General features: G+C 36.3%; 1 protein-coding gene and 3 long non-coding RNA genes across 4 annotated transcripts in view; all 4 read left to right on the forward strand.

The window, feature by feature from the left end:
- LOC135650479 (transcription termination factor MTERF15, mitochondrial-like) overlaps positions 1-21429 on the forward strand; it is a 76406-nt gene that overhangs the window by 47155 nt on the left and 7822 nt on the right. The window lies entirely within an intron of this gene.
- LOC135650697 (uncharacterized) lies at positions 1763-5752 on the forward strand. The gene is made up of 2 exons (XR_010501598.1): positions 1763-1958; positions 4021-5752. It is a non-coding gene; the product is annotated as an uncharacterized LOC135650697 (long non-coding RNA).
- On the forward strand, positions 10329-12663 carry LOC135650685 (uncharacterized). Its single transcript, XR_010501596.1, has 2 exons — positions 10329-10503; positions 10967-12663. It is a non-coding gene; the product is annotated as an uncharacterized LOC135650685 (long non-coding RNA).
- LOC135651893 (uncharacterized) lies at positions 16700-20545 on the forward strand. The gene is made up of 2 exons (XR_010501980.1): positions 16700-16901; positions 18819-20545. It is a non-coding gene; the product is annotated as an uncharacterized LOC135651893 (long non-coding RNA).

The following is a 21429-nucleotide window of genomic DNA, read 5'->3' on the forward strand; positions in this document are numbered from 1 at the left end:
ATATTGGTAACTGTGCTATCATTTAGATGATTGTGATCTAAGTAATAAGGACACCTTTCTTTTGAAGGCGGACATCTCAAAGAATTATGTAAGAGCCGCTTGGACGGAACATACTTGAAAGGAAACAACAGATGTGGATATGACTATTAACATATTTGTTCTGGTCATATCCAGACTCACACATTAAAAAATTAAGAGCAATACGTTTAATTTAACGCATTAAACAACAGATCTATATTAAATTTGATACACATCTGTATTGTTATATAATTAGATTATATGTTTGACTTTGCTTGTGCGATCTAATAGACCCAACATGTCTCCCGCGTTTGGTTTCATTTAATTATTAAGACCCATGCATTTTGCCACAGTCGTGCATTTATTTGTATGTTTGAATTCATCTGAACCAAATTGAGCACACAGGTCCAGAAAAATTATTGAATTTGAGCTACGTTGGTTGTATCTTTAGTTTTTTTTTTATAATAACAGTTTAATTGTATTAGGAGAACAATTAGTTGGTAGGTAATAAAATGAACACATCTATGACATATATCTGCAATTAGTTATGAAGCTTTTTTTTTATTGTAATGTTGTATTATCATAACATATGAATATGCATAAGTGAAATCATAAATTTTATGAATTTGGATTGTAATTACCTTAAGTAGTCCATTATGAATGAATCTGCATTTGAAAGTAAAAATGAGATCGGCGACAAGTAAACTTGTGGCCGACAAAAAGGATCAGCTTTATTTTGATGAAGTGTGTGGTTCATCAAATCTCTTAGTTTCCTTATCTTCCCTACCTTTCTATGATTTCCTTTTTCAAACACATAGCAAAACCCCCAATGATCTAAATGTGCTGAACAACTATAGTGTAACTTATTTCTGAAAAATCACAATGCATTTAGTCATGTATAACTAGTCCTAACTGAATCACAACGAACCCATTGTGATGGGTTTGAATCACAACTGAATCGATGCATTTAATTAGGTATAAATACGATGAATTTGAATTGAATCAAACTAGAATCGATGGTTCGTTGATTGCAAATTAAATCAGAATCGACCAAGGTTGATTTAATTCAGGTTCTTAAGTTCAAACAATTAGAATCAACGATCCTGGAATTAACGATTATGCTTCCTATTTAAACCATCGATTTGATGGTATTTTATATAAAATAAACCTCGATCAAATAGGTTATCGATGGATAATTGAGCTTAAACAATTGGGCCCAATAATCCGTGCTTCTCCCAACAATCGAAGGAGTGTCAAATGACCAATTTACCTCTCCCATATAAATAGCTATATTTAGGGTACTTTAGTTATTTTATAATTAAAAATTATTAAAAATTAGAAAATAAACTAGTCCTTCCAATAAGCAAATAATAACTAGTTATGGAGAAATTTTAGGAAAAAAAATTAAAAACCTTATAGATACCCCAAAAATCTTTTATCATTTATCACCTCATTTGATTAAGCACTTATCGAAGTTTGAACACTCCGATGCTCTTTTCTTAATCCGATGGCAAGTGGAAGCTACCACTTCACCACCGATGGCAAGTGAAATCCGATGGCTTTATTGGCAAGTGGAAGCCATCACTTCACCGTTGATGTCACCGGCCGCCCGACAAATGGGCCGGGCGAGCGAGTTCAACCGGGTGCAGGCCAGGCGCCCGCCAGATTCAGGTTGCGTCGAGCACGAGTCGAGTCAATTTGGATCTCTGGTTCGATTGAACCAGATGAGAACGGCATCCTCAAATCGACACCCGTGCCCTAAATCCAGCGGTGAAACTGTCTCCCTCTCCACAGCGACCGCGACTGCGGCGTTTTCCTTGGCGAAAGGCGGGAGTAACGTTGGCATCTTCCTCCATCGAGTGTTTTTCGCTGCGGCGTTTTCCTCGGCGAACGGTGCATGCTGCGGCTTCCTCTCCGTCGGCGAACGGTGACCGCGCTCGGTATCTCTCTCTTACTCCTTCTCCTCCTCTTCCTCCTTAGCCGTCGCACAATCCCTTCTCCTCCCTCCTCTTCACTCTTTCCCCGCCTCGTCGCTGCCCCCGTTACCCGATCCCTCCTTACTCTTCCCCCTTTCGCCGCAGCTCTCCCGCTTCCCCGACACCATCCTCCTCCTCCCTCTTTCCCCTGTTCATAAGCAGCGCCCCGCCCCTCTTCCCGATCCCTCCCCCTTCCACCACTTCACCACAGCCACCTTCACCATCCTCCGACTCCTCCGACCGCAACAGCGCCCTCTCCATTTTCCTACTCCGGCCCCGACAGCCCCCTCTCCATTATCCTGCTCCGGCTCCGATAGCCCCTTCTCCATTATCCTGCTCCGGTCCCGAAAGCCCCCATCTCCCTCCTCTACCCACCTCTTCGCCCTCTCTATACATCTTCCCCTCCCCTTTCCTACTGCCTGATAGTTACCCGCTACCCTCCCGACAAACAGTCAACAGCATGTCATGAGCATTTACTTTAAAGAAATAGCAAGTCACAGTATGCAAGTCAAATACTGTTGTTAAGATAAACAGCAGAAGTGCTGCTTTTAGAGAGAGCAAAGAGAATTGGGGGAAGTCTTAGAGAGAAAAAAAAGGCACGGAAAAGATAGAACAAGAGATAGCAGAGACAATAATTGGGTCACCGTCCAAAGAAAATCATAATCATTTGTCAATAGAATCATGTAGAAGTCTGACTATTCCTCATGTGAAGCATTTTAATTTAAAACATACCTAAGATAATACTAATCTGACTAGGTTTCCCAAAAGAAACTCTCTCAACAGCAACTGCTTATTTTGATGAATTGTTTGCTTCATCATACCTCTTAGTTTTCTTACTATGTTTACTGCATTGCAGTTTCCATTTCAAGAACATCAGAAAATTTCAACACAAAACGCCAAATGATACAAAGGACTCGACTCAATCATACAAAGGACTCGATTCAATCTAAAGTACAAGTTGAGTAAACAACTACAATTTGACTTGATTTCGAAACTCGAAAATAGACCCAAAACCTCAATGTATTTGGTTAGGTATAACCTTACACCTTTATGCCAGCATAGTGTGTTCTCTGCTGTAGTGCTGAAAGCAACTATCTCCGCTACTTGAGGCTTGTTTGCACCTCAAAACACACAGGCCTGCTTATATTTGAATTGTCAAATCTTGTATTTGCTGGTTTAGTTGGTGATTTGAAGGGGCCTTTACCAGTAACAACAGAAAGAGATTTGAATGCTCTTAATTTAACTACAGATATTTTCTTATACAGAGTTCAATGATGCAGAAGATCCATGTGGCTGATCATGAATAGTTTGGACATCGCGGCTTTTGTTATTTTTGTGGTTGTTTGAACTTGCTGGTTTTATTGGCAAATTCTCACTGATCTAGGTTATGCCAGCGAAGCTTCTCAAATAAAAGACTTTCTTTTTTCTTCATTAATGATAAAAAGCTGAGGATACATATATTTTTTTGTGGTAGCTGAAGTTATTTACATGAGCAGTTTTCCTCTTAAATTATGTTTTTTTATCATCATAGAACCAAATAAACTAGTAGTTTTTCTTGATCGAGGCAGTTTTCTTACCTTTTTATTCATTTTTCGGAAAATTTGTTGCCCTTATCTGGTCTTCCAGCTATGTTGTTGTAATTTTTGTCAAGTTGCACATCATCAGAAAATTACTGTTGTTAATTTCTTAAAATGTGTGTTTCCTAATTACCAGTCGAGTTAGACCTGTAACAAAATCATCTCTTTACGTTCTTGTTGAAATGGATCAATTATTCTGGAAGTGCTCATTTGAAATGTTACCGGTTTTAGTTGTAGGACATTAGTGAATCTGATGTTAGACAAAACATTATGCATCTTCCACCTAATCTTAGTGCTGAAGTACCCATTGCAAGTCATCGACTGATGTTCAACCCATTAGTACAAAGTTGAATATCTTCTGTATACAATCAACATAGTAAATGCCATTGTCACTCTTATGCTGCATATTTGATGAAAATACATTTGATATAATTTTTCAATCTCTGCAGGGATATAGTGTGCTTCACAGTTTCTAAAGCTACTAGCTACAATAGATAAATAGCGGAAGGTAGTGTCAGTGTGCATGTGTCATATCAAGACATTATTTCAGTGGTGGTTAATAGCTTGGATGTGAGCATGGTAATAAGTAAATGTTCAATGGAACTCTTAATCAACATTCAAACACGATTTAGAGGCTTACATCTGAAAGAAACTGTTAATGGGAACTGAATGCCGGTGGATTTACGTGAGTGGTAGGGGAATGTTATCCGATACAGATGATTAGTTGGAAGCTTTCAACTTCCTTTTGGTTGGAAGCAGATACAGAAAATATATTTAGTTCGGATGTGTTTGATTTGAGGTAGAAGAGGCATTTGGACTTGGAGAGGACAGCAATAAAACTACTTTTCTTGTATTTTTCTGCAAACAGTGTGTGCTACTGCTTCAAAATATAATGTTTTTAGTGCAAAAGAGGCTCTTTTGCATTCTCCCATGTAACAAGTCCACCATCCATCTTTCTTGGTATGAAATCTGCAGTCTGTTTAGTAGCTTTTCCACCGCCAAAGACCAAATTTCAGATCATAAATCCAACTTTACCGTGGTCAATTCCCTTCAATCATGTGAACTTTCCTCGGAAAAGTCTGCAAAAACAGCCAAGTGTCACACCTGTCACACAAAATCTTCAAGTTCAAGTCTTTCCGTTGAGTTCTTTAAGCAGAGTGGTTGGAGTGATGCACAAGTCATGAAGCTTATGCAGAGGGAACCCAGGCTTCTACGTGCTAACGTAGAGACTATCCTGAAGCCCAGGATGAGATCTTTGCAGGACATGGGATTTTCTGACATTGAAATAGTTCAGCTGGTTTCATCATGTCCGAATATGCTCTTTTTACGTGACATCCAACCAAAGATCAACTTCTGGAAGTCACTTCTTGGGTCTAATGAGAGGTTACTTAAAGCCTGCAGGAGGAACATGTTTCTCCTTGCTTCTAGCTTTGCTCGAAAGATTGAGCTCAATATATCTCTCTTGAGGGAGTGTGGCATCAGTGAGCAACGCATCGCACAGATGGTGGTGGCACAACCGAGATTTTTTTGTCGAAGAAACAAATTTATCGACGAATCTATCAAACGTGTTGAGGAGTTGGGTGTGTCATGTGACTGTAAAATGTTCCCTCATGCACTTTTAGCAGTCGTGACCTTGAGCAGGTCCAGGTTTGATGCTACCTTTGCAACCTTGATGAACTTTGGGTGGTCCCAACCAGACAGCCTTGCTGCATTCAGGAGGTATCCAGTCATTTGGAAGTACTCAAAGAAGAACTTATCTGACAAGATGACATTCCTGATGAAGGAAGCCGGTTGTGAGCTGACATATATCATTGGCCATCCCGGGCTTCTTACATTTAGCTTGGAGAAGAGGTTGAGACCTCGTTATGAAGTTATGAATTTTCTTGATCATAATAAATTGCTGGATAAAGGACATGACCTGCTATCTGTCATCCTGCTAACTGAAGAGAAGTTCAGAAACAAATTCCTTTTCCTGCTACGCAAGGAGAAATTTATTGTTCAATATGATTCCTATGTTGTTGCTGTGTAGGGAAAGCATGACGTTATTGCGGAAAACTAGGATTGCAAGTGCTTCCTTAAGACAAAGTGTAACCTATTGCATGCTGACTGCAAATTAAACACTTTATATTTGTGACAATTTAAATTCTGCAAGAGTTTCTTGGAGTATTACTTCCATGTTGATTTGGTGATTGTTCTTCTATTTATGTTTTCTACAACAAAAGGTACTCAATTCTTTTATGCTGATGTCTCATAGTCAATTACTTCAGAAAGGTAACCAAAATATCAAGCTTTTGTGTTCTGTTTCTACCATTTTTGGCTAATTCTGCCAGTCGATCGATCGGTGTCAACTTTGTCTCGGTCATGTTAATTGTTGTGGAGGCATATCGGTAACTGTGCTGTCATTTTGATGATTGTGATCTAATTTAAAAAGGATACCTTCCTTTTGAATGTGGACATCTCAAAGAATTATGTAAGAGCCGCTTGGACGTACTTCGAAGCCAACAAAAGATGTGGATATGATTATTACATATTTGTTCTAGTCATAACCAGACACACACATTAAAAAATTAAGACCAATACGTCAATTTTAATCGTATAATTTTAGACATTAAACAACTGATCTATATTAAATTTGATACTCATCTTTATTGTCATGTGATTATTGTTATATAACAATAATTATATAACACGTTGTATTGTTATATAAATATTGATTACTAATTCTTAATTTATCAAGAGGTTAGTATCTGTAATTTTTGCTTGGCACAACTTGATTTGTGTTATGAATTTTCCTTTTTTTTCCCGTATGTAATTATTATTTTGGTGTCTTCAAAATAAGTAACAGTATCAGTATTTTTTATTAATATATTTAATTGCTAAAATTTTAATTTAATAAAAGATTCTAAAAAAGACTCGGAAAAATAGAAAAAGAAGATTGTTGGATGGTTGTGGGGCAACTATTGATTATTAATCGATGATAATATCGAAGTGTGTAAAATTCTTTTCAAATGGTTTGAAAAGACATAAAAGATATCTATTTATACAATTTTGGATAATAAAAAATAATATAAATGGAGCTCACGTTGTTCTGTATTATTTTTTGAACCAAATGAGTTCCAGAAAATTTGCTGCTTTTGTTCTCATTTATTTTTCAACAAGTTCCCCTTAATAATTCGCTGACAAGTTCCTTCATAGTCAATTTTTTCTTCTCTTCACGATGGACAGTTATGATTTGTTTGTTTTATAACATAATTATTTATTTCAAAAAAAAAGAAGAAAATAAATTGCTAACACAAGATTTCACCTTCAGATGATCTCAAGTTATGAAGGCCCTTTAGCATGAAACTTCTAACTATGAAGGTTCGTGGGAACCACAAGTAACAAGCTTTAGTAATTTGAAAAAATAATTTTCTTATTAAACTATTTCTCGAGCACTCTATACTTATGTGTTTGATTATGGGAAGGACCTCTTAAGTTGCTGCATCATCAAACTGCTTCTGTCTTTTCTCTTTCCTCATTAGGTTTCAACAAAAATTGTCTATCTTTCGGTTGACAAAGATATCATCTATGTAAGGAATTTGAAAGTGGTTATGAAATACTACTTTTGTTGATACGAATATGTAAGTTATCTATCCTTTTCTAACCTGAGTTTGCATTACCTGATATATATATAAATTTACAAACTTCTTTTACATTGCACTCTCTCCGCAAGACATATGATGCATAGCATCAGCAGTTAGCATAATACAAATAATAAATATCATATTAATTCTAATGTCAGCAGTAGCAATTAGCATAATACAAATAACAAATATCATATCAATTCTAATGTCAGTAGTATGTCTCATTATTCCTTTCATAATATGTACTTTTGTTAAAAGTTCATCTACATCATAAAAAATGAAGTAAATGACAATTTAGTTTATCATACATGGAATTTGCTATCGTATATTCGTGTGATTGTTAAGTCATCCCGTACTTAATTTTTGAAACAAGCATATCACCTTTGGCAGCAGGCTTTGCAGCAAATGTACAACATCATCACAACTCGCTAATCAGCACCATGGTTTCTTGCCTTGGGTGACTAATTCCAATGCCTTCGGGCTCTTAGCTCCCTATGGATGACTCGTTCTCTCTCAAAAACTAGCTTAAAAATCTTTGGAGGAGGTACAACGATTACTTGATATTCGAATACGGGCGACCAAGTCAATTGCCCAAGATGGATACCAACATTATTCTAGTCAAACCTTAGAATAATGTTATATCTAGTGTAACATAACTTATGATGCTAGATTTATTTTGTAAAAGGAGACTTTTGGATCCACAAATTGATTAGATATTTTTTTAGCATAAAAATTTGATGTTACATAATTATTTTAATTTGCTATCCTAGTCTTCTCGCTCATCAAATGTCTATCTAACAAGATATGTATAGGCTTTCATAGTGTAATATTTATATTTATTATTTTTAGGGAAGTCAAAAGATCTCTTCTTCCCTATGTTTTGCCAGGAATGTAGTTGTTCTCGTCTAAGTTGTACAGTAACGTTGTAATACTTATTCCCAAGGGATCAACCTATCTCGTAATCCCATACAGTCTATTAAAAAATTAGTATTTCCTTATTTTATGTACCACCTTATAATTTTCATTTCAAGCACCATCAAAACACCAAATGATGCTAAGGAGTCGAATAAAACTATAATGTAACTTATTTCCAAACTCAAAAATAAACTCAAAATCTCAATGCATATGGTTAGGTATTACCTTACATCTTTATCTCACTATATTCTCTTCTTTGCAGTGTTAAAAGTCATTATCTCGGCAACTTGAGGCTTGTTTGTACCTTAAAATAAGTTGCCTAGCTTATATTTCAATGATCTAATATTGTATTTGATAGTTTAGTTGGTGATTTGAATGAGAATTTACTAGTAATAAAAAGAGATTTTAATGATTTTAATTTGACGACATATGTTGTCTTATATAAGAGTGCAACAGATTCATATAGCTAAATAATTCCAACATTATGACTTTTGTTATTATTACGATTGTTTGCATCTATATTATCCTGCTTTTCAATAAAAATAGAAATATATTTTTTCATCAGTGATGTGTAGTTGAAGCTAAATATAAATTTTTTTATTGAAACAAGTGAAGTCACTTACTCTTTCTCACCCTGTGATGAGACTCTGGTTGAGCGAGTTCAATCGGGCATGGTCCAAGCACTCACCCGGGTTCAAGTGTTGGGTCGATCAGACATTCATCTGATCCAACTTTAGTTGGATCGAGCTTAAGTCAAACTAATTTGATTTCACTTGGATTCAAGTGCCCATTTGATTTGTAAATAATAAATTCGAACCTAAGAAAATGATTATAGTATAATATAACATATGAACTTGCATCTGGATTGTAATTACCTTATGAGTGAATCTGCATTGAAAGTAAAAATGATTTACTTGTCGCCGACAAGATGGATCAGCTTTCTGTTGATGGTGTGTGTGGTTCATCAAATCTCTTAGTTTCCTTATCTTGTCTAAATGATCTAAGTGCGCAGAACAACTATAGTGTAACTCATTTCTAACTCCAAAATAGTCACAAAGTCTCGATACATTTAGTTAGGTATTACTAGTCGTTATCTAGGACTGGTTTAAATCACAACCGAATCAAACCAGCTCGACGGTTCGTTGATTGCAAATCAAATCGGAATCGGTCATGGCTGATTTAATTCCTAGGGTTGAAAAATTAGAATCGATTCCGGAATTGATGGTGTTTTATATAGAATTGTCGATAAATAACCAGGTTTAAACAATTAGGCCCAACAGTGAGTGTTTGGCGCAACAATCGAAGGAGTGTCAAATGAATCATTTGTCTCTCCCGTATAAATAGCTATATTTAGGAGTACTTTAGTTATTTTATAATTAAAAATATTAATAATTAGAAAATAAATTAGTCCTTCCGATAAACAAATAATAGTTAGTTATGGAGAAATTTTAGAAAAAAAAAAATTAAAAACCCTGTAGATACCCCAAAATTTTTTTTTATCCTTTCTCACATCATTGATTCAACACTAATTGAAATTTGAATGCTTTGATGCTCTTTTCTTAATCCTATAACTAGTTACGGAGAAGCGGAAGCTGTCACTTTAACACTGAGAAAGTTTTTGGAAATCCAATCTATGTAATTCATGAAGACCAACATATCAACATGAAACTCAAGTTAGATATCTTCAAGTTATACTTCAAAAATATTTGAAATAATGATGACTCCTTGCATATCACATGAAATTATCGTAGCCAAATTTTTAAATAGAAAGAAGAACGAAGATATGAAACATTCAGACAATATACCGTGAAGAAACATCCATCATAAGTTGACGTAAATTTTTGGGTACCCTAATAATATCACTTTTTATTTTTCTATTGAAAAAATTATGAAACATTAGCTATATTTATTTTTGTTAAATATTTATTTTTAAGTTTCGGTGAAAAAGTTAGTCCGGATATTATGTCTTTTGATATTATTGTTATTGTTCGCACTTGTTAGTTTTATTGGCAAATTCTCACTGATTTAGATTAATATCTGAAGCAATTGAAGTCACCGAGCGCCCGATAAGTGGGCCGGGGGTGCGAGTTCAACCGGGTGCGGCCCAGGCGACCTCCAGATTCATGTTGTGTCGAGCCCGAGTCAAGTCAATTTGGAACTCTGGTTCGATTGAACCATATGAGAACGGCATCCTCAAAGTCGCACCCGTGCCCTAAATGCAGCGGTGAAACAGTCTCCTTCTCCACAGCGACCACGACTGCGGCATTTTCCTTGGCGAAAGGCGGCAGCTGCGGCGGCATCTTCCTCCGTCGAGCTCTTATCGCTGCGGCGTTTTCCACGGAGAACGGTGCATGCTGCAGCTTCCTCTCCGTCGGCGAACGGTTACAGCGCCCGGTATCTCTCTCTTACTCCTCCTCCTCCTCTTCCTCCTTCGCCGTTAATTATATGTGCTTTCCCTGCACATCATCAACAGTGGCTTCTTTAGCATCTTGAACCTCACAAATTACAGTTGTTAATTTCTTAAACAGTGTGTTTTCTAATTACCAGTCTAGTTAGACCTATAACAAAATCATCTCTTTACATTCTTGTTGAAAAGGATCAATTATTATGGAAGTGCTCATTTGAAATGTTTCAGGTTTTAGTTGTAGGACACTAGTGAATCTGATGTTAGACAAAACATTATGCATCTTCCACCTAATCTTAATGCTGAAGTACCCATTGCAAGTCATCGACTGATGTTCAACCTATTAGTACAAAGTTGAATATCATCTGTATACGAACATAGTAAATGCCATTATCACTCTTATGCTGCATATTTGATGAAAATACATTTGATATAATTTTTCAATATATGCAGGGATATAGTGTGCTTCACAGTTTCTAAAGCTACTACCTACAATAGATAGATAGTGGAAGGTAGTGTCAGTGTGCATGTGTCATATCAAGACATTATTTCAGTGGTGGTTAATAAGTAAATGATCAAAGGTACTCTTAATCAACATTCAAACACGATTTAGAGGCTTACATCTGAAAGAAACTGTTAATGGGAACTGAATGCAGGTGGATTTACGTGATTGGTCGGGGAATGTTATCCGATACAGATGATTAGTTGGAAGCTTTCAACTTCCTTTTGGTTGGAAGCAGATACAGAAAATATATTTAGTTCGGATGTGCTTGATTTGAGGTAGAAGAGGCATTTGGACTTGGAGAGGACAGCAATAAAACTACTTTTCTTGTGTTTTTCTGCAAACAGTGTGTGATACTGCTTCAAAATATAATGTTTTTGGTGCAAAAGAGGCTCTTTTGCATTCTCCCATGTAACAAGTCCACCATCCATCTTTCTTCTTATGAAATCTGCAGTCTGTTTAGTAGCTTTTCCACCGCCAAAGACCAAATTTCAGATCATAAATCCAACTTTACCGTGGTCAATTCCCTTCAATCATGTGAACTTTCCTCAGAAAAGGCTGCAAAAACAACCAAGTGTTGCACCTGTCACACAAAATCTTCAAGTTCAAGTCTTTCCGTTGAGTTCTTTAAGCAGAGCGGTTGGAGTGATGCACAAGTTGTGAAGCTTATGCAGAGGGATCCCAGGGTTCTTCGTGCTAACGTAGAGACTATCCTGAAGCCTAGGATGAGATCTTTGCAGGACATGGGATTTTCTGACACTGAAATAGTTCAGCTGGTTTCATCATGTCCGTGTCTGCTCCATTTACGTGACATCCAAACGAGGATCAACTTCTGGAGATCACTTCTTGGTTCTAATGAGAGGTTAATTAAAGCCTGCAGGAGGAGCATGTTTCTCCTTGCTTCTAGCTTGTCTCGAAAGATTGAGCCCAGTATATCTCTCTTGCGGGAGTGTGGCATCAGTGAGCAACGCATCGCGCAGATGGTGGTGGAACGACCAAGTTTTTTTTGTCGAACGAACAAATGTATCGGCGAATCTATCAAACATGTTGAGGAGATGGGTGTGTCACGTGACTGTAAAATGTTCCCTCATGCACTTTTAACAGTCATGACCATGAGCAGGTCCAAGTTTGATGCTACCTTTGCAACCTTGATGAGCTTTGGGTGGTCCCAACCAGACAGCCTTGCTGCATTCAGGAGGTATCCAGTCATTTGGAAGTACTCAAAGAAGAACTTATCTGACAAGATGACATTCCTGATGAAGGAAGCCGGTTGTGAGCTGACATATATCATTGGCCATCCCGGGCTTCTTACATTTAGCTTGGAGAAGAGGTTGAGACCTCGATATGAAGTTATGAATTTTCTTGATCATAATAAATTGCTGGATAAAGGACATGACCTGCAATCTGTCATCCTGCTAACTGAAGAGAAGTTCAGAAACAAATTCCTTTTCCTGCTACGCAAGGAGAAATTTATTGTTCAATATGATTCCTATGTTGTTGCTGTGCAGGGAAAGCATGACGTTATTGCGGAAAACTAGGCTTGCAAGTGCTTCCTTAAGACAAAGTGTAACCTATTGCATGCTGACTGCAAATTAAACACTTTATATTTGTGACAATTTAAATTCTGCAAGAGTTTCTTGGAGTATAACTTCCATGTTGATTTGGTGATTGTTCTTCTATTTATGTTTTCTACAACAAAAGGTGCTCATTCTTTTATGCTGATGTCTCAAAAATTGTTGTGGGGGAAAGTAAATTACTTCAGAAAGGTAACCAAAATATCAAGCTTTTGTGTTCTGTTTCTACCATTTTTGGCTAATTCTGCCAGTCGATCGATCGGTGTCAACTTTGTCTCGGTCATGTTAATTGTTGTGGAGGCATATTCGTAACTGTGCTATCATTTAGATGATTGTGATCTAATTTAATAAGGATACCTTCCTTTTGAATGGGGACATCTCAAATAATTATGTAAGACCCGCTTGGACGGAAAATACTTCAAAGGCTACAAAAGATATGGATATGATTATTACATATTTGTTCTAGTCATATCCAGACTCACACATTAAAAAATTAAGACCAATACGTCAATTTTAATCGTATAATTTTACACATTAAACAACTGATCTATATTAAATTTGATACTCATCTTTATTGTCATATAATTATTGTTATATAACAATAATTACATAACACGTTGTATCGTTATATAAATATTGATTACTAATTCTTAATTTATCAAGAGGTTAGTATCTGTAATTTTTGCTTGGTACAACTTGATTTGTGTTATGAATTTTCCTTTTTTTTCCCGTATGTATTTATTATTTTGGTGTCTTCAAAATAAGTAACAGTATCAGTATTTTTTTAATAATATATTTAATTGCTAAATTTTTAATTTAATAAAAGATTCGAAAAAAGACTCGGAAAAATAGAAAAAGAAGATTGTTGGATGGTTGTGGTGGCAACTATTGATTATTAATCGATGATAATATCGAAGTGTGTAAAATTCTTTTCAAATGGTTTGAAAAGACATAAAAGATATCTATTTATATAATTTTGGATAATAAAAAAGATTATAAATGGAGCTCACATTGTTCTGTATTATTTTTTGAACCAAATGAGTTCCAGAAAATTTGCTGCTTTTGTTCCCATTTATTTTTCAACAAGTTCCCCTTAATAATTCGCTGACAAGTTCCTTGGTAGTCATTTTTTCTTCTCGTCATGGTGGACATGTATGATTTGTTTGTTTCATAATATCATTATTTATTAAAAAAAAGAAGAAAATAAATTGCTAACACAAGATTTCACCTTGAGAGGATCTCAAGTTCATCAAAGAAAGCCTTTTTCATGAAGGCACTTTAGCATGAAACTTCTAACTAGGAAGGTTCGTGGGAACCACAAGTAACAAGCTTTAGTACTTTGAAAAAATAATTTTCTTATTAAACTATTTCTCGAGCACTCTATACTTACGTGTTTGATCATGGGAAGGACCTTAAGTTGCAGCATCATCAACTGCTTGTGTCTTTTCTCCTTCCTCATTAGGTCTCAACAAAAATTGTCTATCTTTCCATAAGATTGACAAAGTTATCATCTATGTAAGAAATTTGAAAGTGGTTATGAAATACTACTTCTGTTGACATAAATCTGTAAGTTATCTATCCTTTTCTAACCTGAGTTTGCATTACCTAATATACATATAAATTCACAAACTTCTTTTACATTGCACTCTCTCATCAAGACATATGATGCATAGCATCAGCAGTTAGCATAATACAAATAATAAATATCATATTAATTCTAATGTAGTATGTCTCATTATTCCTTTCGTAATATGTACTTTTGTTAAAAATTTATCGACCTCATAAAAAATGAAGTATATGACAATTTAGTTTATCATACATGGAATTTGCTATCGTATATTCGTCTGATCGTGAAATCATCCCGGACTTAATTTTTGAAACAAGCATATCACCTTTGGCAGCAGGCTTTGCAGCAAATGTACAACATCGTCACAACTCGTTAATCAGCACCATGATTTCTTGTCTTGGGTGACTAATTCCAATGCCTTCGGCCCTTAGCTCCCTATGGGTGACTCGTTCTCTCTCATAAACTAGTTTAGAAATCTTTGGAGAAGGCACCACGACAACTTGATATTCAAATACGGGCGACCAAGTCAATTGCCCAAGATGGATACCAACATTATTCTAGTCAAACCTTAGAATAATGTTACATCTAGTGTAACATAACTTATGATACTAGATTTATTTTGTAAAAGGAGACTTTTGGATCCACAAATTGTTTAGATATTTTTTTAGCATAAAAATTTGATGTTACATAATTATTTTAATTTGCTATCCTAGGTTTCTCGGTCATCAAATGTCTATCTAACAAGATATGTATAGGCTTTCATAGTGTAATATTTATATTTATTATTTTTAGGGGAGTCAAAAGATCTCTTCTTCCCTACGTATTGCTAGGAACGTAATTGTTCTCGTCTAAGTTGTACAGTAACATTGTAATACTTATTGGCAAAGGATCAATCTATCTCGTAACCTCATACAGCCCATTAAAAAAAAATAAGTTGCCTAGCTTATATTTCAATGATCGAATATTGTATTTGATAGTTTAGTTGGTGATTTGAATGAGAATTTACTAGTAATAAAAAGAGATTTTAATGATTTTAATTTGACGACATACTACGTTGTCTTATATAAGAGTGCAAAAGATTCATATAGCTAAATAGTTCCAACATTATGACTTTTGTTATTATCATGATTGTTTGCACCGGCAGGTTATAGCTAAATGGTCCAAGCACTCACCCGGGTTCAATTGTTGGGCCGATCAGACGTTCATCTTATCCAACTTTAGTTGGATCGAGCTTAAGTCAAACTAATTTGATTTCACTTGGATTCAAGTGCCAATTTGATTTGTAAATAATAAATTCGAACCTAAGAAAATGATTATAGTATAATATAACATATGAATTTGCATCAGTCAAACCATAAATGAATCTGGATTGTAATTACCTCATGTAGTCCGTTATGAATGAATCTGCATTGAAAGTAAAAATGATTTACTTGTGGCCGACAAGATGGATCAGCTTTCTTTTGATGGTGTGTGTGGTTCATCAAATCTCTTAGTTTCCTTATCTTGTCTAAATGATCTAAATATGCTGAACAACTATAGTGTAAATCATAACTGAATCAAACCAGCTCAATGGTTCGTTGATTGCAAATCAAATCGGAATCGGACATGGGTAATTTAATTCTGATTCCTAGGTTTGAAAAATTAGAATCATCGATCCCGGAATTGACGATTCTCCTTCCTATTTAAATAATCAATTTGATGGTGTTTTATATATAAAAACCTCGATCAAATAGGTTGTTGATAGATAACTAAACTTAAACAATTACGCCAACAATCGAAGGAGTGTCAAATGAACCATTTGCCTCTCCCATATAAATAGCTATATTTAAGAGTACTTTAGTTATTTTATAATTAAAAATATTAATAATTAAAAATAAATTAGTCCTTCTGATAAGCAAATAATAGTTAGTTCTGGAGAAATTTTAGGAAAAAAATAATTAAAAACCCTATAGATACTCCAAAAAAATCTTTTATCCTTTCTCACATAATTGATTCAACACTAATTCAAGTTTGAATGCTTTGATGCTCTTTTATTACTTCAACACCGAGGAAGCTTTTGGAAATCCGATATGTGTAATTCATGAAAACCAACATATCAAAAATATTTGAAAGAATAACGAAGATATGAAACATTCAGAAAATATATTGTGAAGAAACATCCATCATAAATTTTTGGGTACCCTAATAATATCACTTTTTATTTTTCTATTGAAAAAATTGTGAAACATTAGCTATATTTATTTTTGTTAAATATTTTTTTTTTTTATTTTGGTGAAAAAGTTGGATTTATTTAAAAAGTTAGTCCGGATATTATGGCTTTTGTTATTAGTGTGATTGTTAGCACTTGTTGGCTTTATTGGCAAATTCTCACTGATTTAGATTAATAGCTGAAGCAATTGAAGTCACTGAGCGCCCGATAAGTGGGCCGGACGGGCGTGTTCAACCGGATGCGGCCCAGGAGCCCGTCTGATTAAGGTTTGGTCTAGCCCAAGTCAAGTCAATTTGGATCTCTGGTTCGATTGAACCAGATGAGAACGGCATCCTCAACTTCGCACCCGTGCCCTAAACGTCAGAGGTGAAACCGTCTCCTTCTCCACAGCGACCGCGACTGCGGCGTTTTCCTTGGCGAAAGGCGGCAGCAGCGGCGGCATCTTCCTCCGTCGAGCTCTTTTCGCTGCGGCGTTTTCCACGAAGAACGGTGGATGCTGCGGCTTCCTCTCCGTCGGCGAACGGTGACAGCGCCCGGTATCTCTCTTTTACTCCTCTTCCACCTCCTGTTCCTCCTTCGCCGTCGCACAATCCCTTCCCCTCCGTCTTCCCCCGTTCATCGCAGCCCACCGACGCCCCCGCCTCGTCGCTGCCCCCTTACCCTAATCCCTCCTTGCTCTTCCCCTTTCGACACAGCTCTCCCGCTTCCCCGACACCATCCCCCGACTCCTCCGATCCCAACAGCCCCCTCTCCGTTTTCCTTCTCCGGCCCCGACAGCCCCCTCTCTATTATCCTTTTCCGGGCCCGACAACCCCCATCTCCCTCCTCTACACCCCTCTTCGCGCTCTCTAATACATCTTCCCCTCCCCTTTCCTACTCCCTGATAGTTACCCGCTACCCTCCGGACAAACGGTCAGCATCATGTCATGAGCATACTTTAAAGAAATAGCAAGTCACAGTATGCAAGTTAAATACGGTTGTTGAGATAGACAGCAGGAGAAGTGCTGCTTTTCGAGAGAGCAAAGAGAATTGGGGAAGTCTTAGAGAAAAAGAAAGCACGGAAAACATAGAACAAGAGGCTATAATTGGGTCACTGTCCAAATAAAATCGTAATCATTTTTCAATAGAATCATGCAAAAGTCTGACTATTCCTCATGTGAAGCATTTTAATTAAAAATATACCTAAGATAATACTAATCTGATTAGGTTTCCTAAAAGAAACTATCTCAATGACAACTGTTTATTTTGATGAAGTGTTTGTTTCGTCGAACCTCTTAGTTTTCTTTATTATGTTTACTGCATAGCAGTTTCCTTTTCAAGCACACCAGAAAATTTCAACACAAAACCCCAAATGATACAAGGACTCGACTCACCCTAAAGTACAAGTTGAGTAAACAACTAGAATTTGACTTGATTTCCAAACCCCAAAGATAGACCCAAAATCTCAATGTATTTGGTTAGGTATAACCTTACACCTTTATGTCAGCATAGTGTGTTCTCTGCTGTAGTGCTGAAAGCAACTATCTCCGCTACTTGAGGCTTGTTCGCACCTCAAAACACACAGGCCTGTTTATATTTGAATTGTCAAATCTTGTATTTGCTGGTTTAGTTGGTGATTTGAAGGGGCCTTTACCAGTAACAACAGAAAGAGATTTGAATGCTCTTAATTTAACTACAGATATTTTCTTATACCGAGTTCAATGATGCAGAAGATCCATGTGGCTGATCATGAATAGTTTGGACATCGCGGCTTTTGTTATTATTGTGGTTGTTTGCACTTGCTGGTTTTATTGGCAAATTCTCACTGATCTAGGTTATGCCAGTGAAGCTTCTCAAATAAAAGACTTTCTTTTTTCTTCATTAATGATAAATAGCTGAGGATACATATTTTTTACTGTAGCTGAAGTTATTGACACGAGCAGTCTTCCTCTTAAATTATGTTTTTTTTATCATCATAGAACCAAATAAACTAGTAGTTTTTCTTGATCGAGGCAGTTTTCTTACATTTTTATTCTTTTTTCGGAAAATTTGTTGCCTTTCTCTGGTCTTCCAGCTATGTTGTTGTAATTTTTGTCAAGTTGCACATCATCAGAAAATTACTGTTGTTAATTTCTTAAACTGTGTGTTTTCTAATTACCAGTCGAGTTAGACCTATAACAAAATCATCTCTTTACATTCTTGTTGAAAAGGATCAATTATTATGGAAGTGCTCATTTGAAATGTTACTGGTTTTAGTTGTAGGACATTAGTGAATCTGATGTTAGACAAAACATTATGCATCTTCCACCTAATCTTAGTGCTGAAGTACCCATTGCAAGTCATCGACTGATGTTCAACCTATTAGTACAAAGTTGAATATCATCTGTATACGATCAACATAGTAAATGCCATTGTCACTCTTATGCAGCATATTTGATGAAAATACATTTGATATAATTTTTCAATATCTGCAGGGATATAGTGTGCTTCACAGTTTCTAAAGCTACTAGCTACAATAGATAAATAGCGGAAGGTAGTGTCAGTGTGCATGTGTCTTATCAAGACATTATTTCAGTGGTGGTTAATAGCTTGGATGTGAGCATGGTAATAAGTAAATGTTCAATGGTACTCTTAATCAACATTCAAACACGATTTAGAGGCTTACATCTGAAAGAAACTGTTAATGGGAACTGAATGCCGGTGGATTTACGTGAGTGGTAGGGGAATGTTATCCGATACAGATGTTTAGTTGGAAGCTTTCAACTTCCTTTTGGTTGGAAGCAGATACAGAAAATATATTTAGTTCGGATGTGCTTGATTTGAGGTAGAAGAGGCATTTGGACTTGGAGAGGACAGCAATAAAACTACTTTTCTTGTGTTTTTCTGCAAACAGTGTGTGATACTGCTTCAAAATATAATGTTTTTGGTGCAAAAGAGGCTCTTTTGCATTCTCCCATGTAACAAGTCCACCGTCCATCTTTCTTGCTATGAAATCTGCAGTCTGTTTAGTAGCTTTTCCACCGCCAAAGACCAAATTTCAGATCATAAATCCAACTTTACCGTGGTGAATTCCCTTCAATCATGTGAACTTTCCTCAGAAAAGGCTGCAAAAACAGCCAAGTGTCGCACCTGTCACACAAAATCTTCAAGTTCAAGTCTTTCCATTGAGTTCTTTAAGCAGAGTGGTTGGAGTGATGCACAAGTCATGAAGCTTATGCAGAGGGAACCCTGGCTTCTACGTGCTAATGTAGAGACTATCCTGAAGCCCAGGATGAGATCTTTGCAGGACATAGGATTTTCTGACACTGAAATAGTTCAGCTGGTTTCATCATGTCCGAATATGCTCATTTTACGTGACATCCAACCGAGGATCAACTTCTGGAAGTCACTTCTTGGTTCTAATGAGAGGTTAATTAAAGCCAGCAGGAGGAACATGTTTCTCCTTTCTTCTAGCTTGGCTCGAAAGATTGAGCCCAATATATCTCTTTTGAGAGAGTGTGGCTTCAGTGAGCAACGCATCGCGCAGATGGTGGTCGCACAACCGAGTTTTTTTTGTCGAACGAACAAATATATCGACGAATCTATCAAACGTGTTGAGGAGTTGGGTGTGTCACGGGACTGTAAAATGTTCCCTCATGCACTTTTATCAGTCATGACCCAGAGCAGGTCCAGGTTTGATGCTACCTTTGCAACCTTGATGAACTTTGGGTGGTCCCAACCAGACAGCCTTGCTACATTCAGGAAGCATCCAGGCATTTGGAATTACTCAAAGAAGAACATATCTGACAAGGTGACATTCCTGATGAAGGAAGCTGGTTGTGAGCTGACATATATCATTGGCCATCCCGTGCTTCTTACATATAGCTTGGAGAAGAGGTTGAGACCTCGATATGAAGTTGTGAATTTTCTTGATCAGAATAAATTGCTGGATAAAGGATATAACCTGCTATCTGTCATCCTGCTAACTGAAGAGAAGTTCAGAAACAAATTTCTTTTCCTGCTACGCAAGGAGAAATTTATTGCTCAATATGATTCCTACGTTGTTGCTGTGCAGGGAAAGCACCACGTTGTTGTGGAAAACTAGGATTTCAAGTGCTTCCTTAAGACAAAGTGTCATCCTATTGCATGCTGACTGCAAATTAATCACTTTATATTTGTGACAATTTAAATTCTGCAAGAGTTTCTTGGAATTGAACTTCCACATCGATTTGGTGATTGTTCTTCTATTTATTTATTCTACAACAAAAGGTACTCATTCTCTTATGCTGATGTCTCAGAAATTGGTGTGGGGGAAAGTCAATTACTTCAGAAAGGTAACCAAAATATCAAGCTTTTGTGTTCTGTTTCTACCATATTTGGCTAATTCTGCGAGTCGATCGATCATTGTCAACTTTGTCTCGGTCAGGTTAATTGTTGTGAAGGCATATTGGTAACTGTGCTATCATTTAGATGATTGTGATCTAAGTAATAAGGACACCTTTCTTTTGAAGGCGGACATCTCAAAGAATTATGTGAGAGCCGCTTGGACGGAACATACTTGAAAGGAAACATATGACTATTAACATATTTGTTCTAGTCATATCCAGACTCACACATTAAAAAATTAAGAGCAATACATTCATTTTAACCGATTAATTTAACGCATTAAACAACAGATCTATATTAAATTTGATACACATCTGTATTGTTATATAATTAGATTATATGTTGGACTTTGCTTGTGCGATCTAATAGACCCAACATGTCTCCCGCGTTTGGTTTCATTTAATTATTAAGACCCATGCATTTTGCCACACTCGTGCATTTATGTGTATGTTTGAATTCATCTGAACCAAATTGAGCACACAGATCCAGAAAGATTATTGAATTTGATCTACGTTGGTTGTATCTTTAGTTTTTTTTTTATAATAACAGTTTAATTGTATTAGGAGAACAATTAGTTGGTAGGTAATAAAATGAACACATCTATGACATATATCTGCAATTAGTTATGAAGCTTTTTTTTTATTGTAATGTTGTATTATCATTTTAGTGTCTGAAAAATAAGAAAAAGTATCATTATTTTTTTAGTAATAATTATACTTT

This window comes from Musa acuminata, chromosome BXJ3-10 (genome assembly GCF_036884655.1).
Source record: "Musa acuminata AAA Group cultivar baxijiao chromosome BXJ3-10, Cavendish_Baxijiao_AAA, whole genome shotgun sequence".
Taxonomy (NCBI): Eukaryota; Viridiplantae; Streptophyta; class Magnoliopsida; order Zingiberales; family Musaceae; genus Musa; species Musa acuminata.